Here is a 6,000-nt window from a genome sequence, read left to right as displayed (position 1 = left end):
AGTGGCAGCTGCTTTCCAGGACTACCCACTTCTGCAGCCTCTCATGGCTCCAATCCTGTGTCTCTTCTCTCACTAGCAGTGGTGTTGAGATGCCACTTGGCAGTTTCCTTCTCTGCCTGACAGCCAGCAGAGAGAGACTTTTTCTAGGCAGTCAGGATGACTGGTCACCCCACTTCAGCTCTCCCTTGGGACTGCTATGCTGTGAAAAAATACGTGGAGAATCCTACTCATGGAGTACCAGAGATGGAGGAGTCCTCCAGAGGTTACTCAGTCCATTACCACATCCCACAGCAGGGCCAATGCTCTGTTGACACTTTCTGGCAGATTAATCTTCAATTCATTTTAACAATTTCAATGAGAGACATCATCATCATCTCCCCTGAATTTACATCTTGTTTCAAAGACAGCTTAGGATGTTAGCTGTCTTTAAGCATCACAGGCCAATGAGACCCTTGATTCCCATCGTGGTGTCTTCTCAAGGCCTCAATTTTGGGAGGATGGCAGATCCACAGCTGTGCCCCAAAGCTGTGGGAGGGGACAGACAACTACCATGGGTCTTATCACAGAGGCACTGCAGGAGAAGGTCAAAAACCATGCCAAGGATCTGCTGAGATCCCTGAAAAACACCTCATGGTGAGTTAGTGCAAAAGAGTGTCTACTGGAGAGGCTTCCTCCTCGTGCCCTTGGTTGAGGGACCCCAAAATCACCTGTGGAGTTGAGGTTGCAGGCCAGGAAATGCACTCCCTGTCCTCAGCCCCTGTCCTGTGCTGTGAGTTTGGATGCAGCGTCCTGCAAGTGCTGTCCCAGGCCAGGTTCTGCTCTCCCAGGGGTTCCCCATGGCCTGGGGATGCTTCAAAATGAAGTGAGTAAGGCCCAGAGCAACAAACCTCTGACCCAGCAGAGAAGAACCAGGAGGGGTGGGATGGGCACTCATATTGAGCAGAATTAAAGAAAAAAAAAACCAAACACAAAACAAGCAAGACATCCAAACCTGCCTGACTTTTTCCTGATCATTTCACCCTTTGGGCCAATATTTAATGTCAATTCTTCCTCCAGGAGTTTGCAAGGACAGGATGGCTTTGGAGCAGATCATGTGGAGGCAGGAACCCCAGCTGCATTCCTGCCCTCCCTCCAAACACACCTGGCCATTTCTTTTCCCTTGTGCAAGCTCAGTGATTTTGGGGGGAGTGAGGATCCACCTCTGTTGAATTCTGTGAAGCAAACCACAGATCTTTATGTTCAGGCCTCTTGACAAGCCACCAAAGTCAGAGCAGCTCCTTGTAAAGGCAAAGGACTGAGTGACCCAAGGGAGAGAGAGGGAGACAATGATTTAGGACTCACTCCATACCTGGGGGCTTTCATAAGCACAAAGAAGACTCATGGGGGCAAAACAAACGATAAAAAAAGGAGCCAGCCAGATGTTCTGTAGCCACCAAATTATTTTTTTTGGCTGCTCAGCCCCGTTCCCAGTGGTTTGGCAGACCTGAAAGCCCATGAGATGTTGTGTGTGGACAAATATCCCATCGGTTGTTTATGTAAGAGTGTGGGCAGGGAGGGAACTGGTGCTGGAGCAACAACCCCCCAGGGAGGAGGGTGAAGCTGAAGGCTGCGTGTGGGCCCAGGGGAGGAGGGTTTGTGTCTGCCTCTGCTGCTGGGGTGTGACCTGTGCTTCTCCCTTCTGTACATGTCAATATTCAAACATATCCATCAATAAAGCACACATGCATTTTCCTGACACCTTTGGTCCTGTCTGCAGCTTCAGGATGCCCTGCACGTCCTGCTGAGCTCACTTGGTTCCACGCTGTGAGGGCAGCTGGAAGAAAAGAGGGAATGTCTTTTCAGGGGGGGGGTGTTGGCAGACTGGTGGGGCTCAGCTGCTTCGTGGTTGGCTGGAAACCCAGGTCTGATCTGCTGCTGGCCACCAAGGAGGGGCAGCAGGTGAAAAACCAACTCTGCTGAGCTGGAGAGACATCAATGACACCCGAGAAGGGGACACAGACCCACGCAAGTCCCTGGGCTGCTTGTGCTGCGTGTGGGGGTGACACATGCAAAGATTTGGGAACAATTTGGGGAAGATTCAGGGCCATGGAGATGCTCAGAGGGGTGGAGAGGGCAGGAGACAGGCTGAGAGAGTTGGGGTGTTCAGCCTGGAGAAGAGAAGGCTCCAGGGAGACCTTAGAGCACCTTCCAGTGCCCGAAGGGGCTCCAGGAAAGCTGGGGAGGGGCTTGGGACAAGGGCAGGGAGGGATGGGATGAGGGGGAAGGGATTAAAAGTGGAAGAGGGGAGATTGAGATGAGATACTGGGAAGAAATTCTTTGCTGTGAGGGTGGTGAGACCCTGTCCCAGGTTGCCCAGAGAAGCTGTGGCTGCCCCATCCCTGGCAGTGTTGAAGGGCAGGTTGGATGGGGCTTGGAGCAACCTGGTCTGGTGGGAGGTGTCCCTGCCCATGCAGGGGGGTGGGTCTGGGTGAGCTTTCAGGTCCCTTCCAATCCTGTCTGTGATACTAAAACTTAGCTCAAAGCTGGTGCCAGAGCAGGAGAAGGTCCTGCAAGATGTTGCAGGGTTAGGTTTAACTGCATCCTCAATAAGTGGCCACTAATGCTGAGATGCCACCATGTAACACGGGAGGGGGGTGGTTGGAAACAACTGGGGGTGGCTGGTGCTGCACCATCCTGCAGGACACAGGGGGAGGGGAGATGGAGGCAGAGGGAGGGTGGAGGTTCAAGCCAGCTGGGGAGACTTCTGTTCGTGTGACAAACATCTGTGAGTTATTTTTGGCAACTTTAAAAAAAAAAAAAAATAAGTGAGAGGAAAATTGAAGCTGCAAATTGAATGTTTTCTTGCCAATTTTGTGTGGTAAAAAATTCTAGAAAACAAATGTATATAACATTTATATTGAAATAGTGAATGAAATTCAACTTGGTTCCTAAACACAAAGTGAGATCAAGGTTGAACACAGAAACATTTCACTTATTCCTCCCAAAACTTGTGCTTGTCTCCACACTGGAGAGCAACCTGGCCTAGAGGGAGGTGTCCCTGCCCATGCTGGGGGGTAGGAGCTGGGTGAGCTTGAAGGTCCCTTCCAACCCAACCCATTCTGGGATTCTGTGATTCCATGAATCCCACCTTCCCATGACATCACTGGTCACCACTGGTCGGGTGAGGCCAGGAACAGCCCTGGCCCCACAGGCTTTGTGCTTGAAGTTCTTGGCTTCTCACCAGGGGCAGGGAAATAAAGAGGAGCAAGTTGTTATCATCTCTGTTACAGCCTGAGTGTGCAGAGGCACTTTTGGCAGTGGTTTTTGGCTAAAGTTCCTGCAGATGTGGCTTCTGGGAGATGCATGAGAAAGTCTGAGTGGGAAGTAAGACCTGCCCCCAAACAAAAGAGCAAGAACACAGAATCACAGGATCATTAAGGTTGGAAAAGACCTCTGAAATCATCAGGTCCAACTGTCAACCCAACAGCATCATGCCCACTAAAACATGTCCTGAATTGCCAAATCTACACTTTTTTTTCACACCTCCAAGGATGGTGACTCCACCACTGCCCTGGGCAGCCTGCTCCAATACTTGACCACTCTTTCAGTAAACAAATTGCTCCCAATATCCAATCTAAACCTCCCCTGGCACAACTTGAGGCCATTTCTTCTCATCCTAAGATCCCACAGTTCAAATCACCTTGAGATGCCCCATTGGACCCTTCTGTCCCACTTGGCTTCCCTGTGCTCCTGGACACCCCACTCACCAAGAGCAGAACAGTGCTCCAAGGTCATCACAGACCTGACCGCAGCCTTGGCTGTGGAGTGATGACTGGTGTCCCAGAATCACCTGGCAGAGGGTGTTGGGGCTACCTGTGTTGCAGACACAGTCTGGGGAAGTGTTGGTGTTCCTGGCCACCCCTGCAAAGGGAAGTACTGGGAACTCAGCCCACCTCTGCTAATGACACCCAGGCCTTGAAGCACCACCACCAGCCCATAAACTCACCAGCAGGTCCCACCTGAAAACACCTTCCCCCGCCACACCTGCTTCATCTTACGCCTTTGAAAATCTGAGCTTTTGTTTTGTCACCCCATCCCCTGCTTTGTTCCTGCTTGATTAGCTCAGAACCCAAAACCCCCCAAGGAGAAACACAGAAACTTCTGCAATTTGCTTTTGCCACGGTGGTCAGCTGTGGTGGCTGTGGAGCTCCAGCTCATTTGTACCTCTTTTTCCCCTCCCCTCTTCCAATGAATGGGGGGGGAAAAGGCAAGTATTTGTGCTTCCACCACAGCAAGAGACGATTTTACTACCAACCAGTGATGTGTAACCCACCCAGAGGCTGCCCCAAAGCCCACCTGCTACTTGGGTAAAGGGAAACACCACCCAACCTCCAGCCCAGAAGTTCTGCAGGGCAGTTGAATTCAATTGATTGCTTTGTAAAAAGACTTGAAATTGCCTCCCCCCCTTTCAGTAGATGATTGATATGTAAGCCTTGTGGAAAGAAAAGCAAATACCTCTCTGGCTGCTTACCCAGTCGTGCTCATTAATGAGAGGGGACAGCAAAAAACCATGATGATCCTGGACGTAGGCAGAGCCTTGGAGAGCAGCCACGTTCTCTTCATTCCTCCCTGCAAACCTCTTTTCCTTGCTACAACTCAAGAAGAAAAATCAGAGCAGGGATGAAATATGGCCCCACACCTCTATGTTTTATCCTGCTGTCCAAAATGAGCTTAAAGTAGCTTTAAAACCACTACCCCCTGCCTGCTTCATTTCAAGTCTGGACACACCATGCTGTGCTTTCAGACGTGCTCAGCTCAGCTGCAATTTCCCAGAACTGGGCTTCTGCCTCCAAGCTTAATGCCATGGGATGAAGCAGCACAACAGTCTGAGGAGATGGTGGTGACTGAAACCTCCATGGCACTCCTAAGTGCCAGGTTCAGCCCTGCCTTGTCTCAGCAGTGCTTAACTTCAAAGCTGAGGAGCAGCACAAAAATAAAATGTAGAACAACGGATTGTGTGTCGGCAGGAACCCGGTTCTGGATGCTGGGATGTGCTGCACGGAGGCCTGGAAGGGCTGGGGGAGCAGAGGCCACCTCTGACTCTGCTCTGAAACACCAGCTGGCACCAACTTTTGAGAAGGCTGCCAAACTATTAGGTGTCCTGGATGGAAGGGATGACAGACCAGGCGTATCTGCAGGAATCGATTTATTGCGTGTAACGTTGGGGTCTTAATGATTTGGACGAGGGGCACAAGGACAGCAAAAGTGCAGGGAAACTGGGAGAGAAGAACAGGAGAGCAGCTGGAAGGAAAAGGGTGCATTAGCAGTGCACTTTACTACTTATAATTAAATCAAACAACAAAGGTTAACCATTAAAATGCCGGCAACTTACTTATTATCCAGGTCTATGCTAGGCCTAAAATATTAATTATCACCTTTAAAGGATTCTATGATCTTAAAACTTAATGATTAAAATGACTTAAGTTTGCTGATATAGTGAAAGAGTTGATATCTCTCACCCTTGCCAGGCCACAGCTGGGTGTCCCTGGGTGGGTCTCCACTCTTGAGAATCAGTCTCTCTGGCAGGTGTCCCCTCTGGAGAAGAGAAGGTCCAGCCACCTCCTGGGAAAGTGTGTGGCAATGCCCCTGATAAAAGTGGGACCAGGCTTTGATAGAACCAAGTGGGTTGCCTGCTGTCATTTAACCATCAGCCAGACCTCCAAGACCTCTCATTGGAGAACAAAAGGAAAAGAGTAGAGAAGCCACGAAAGCCTTGTTCTCACCAAGCAAACTGCTGTTTATCTGCTCCTTCTTATCTCCCTTTCAGGCCGGGCTGAGCTCCATGTTCTGCAACACTGCAGAGCAGCTGCTGTTCTGAACATCAGCTTGGCCTCTGCTTTTTGTACCTCTCAAGGCTGTTACCAGCTCCGAGCTTGCTGGGCCTTCTCCTTTCTCAGGGGAATCTTTCCACTCCAGGCCTGAGCCTGCAAAACGGGGAGACAAAAGCAGCTGGATCATAGA

Source organism: Apus apus, chromosome 4 (assembly GCF_020740795.1).
Source record: "Apus apus isolate bApuApu2 chromosome 4, bApuApu2.pri.cur, whole genome shotgun sequence".
Classification (NCBI taxonomy): domain Eukaryota; kingdom Metazoa; phylum Chordata; class Aves; order Apodiformes; family Apodidae; genus Apus; species Apus apus.
Note: the sequence above shows the minus strand (reverse complement) of the source record.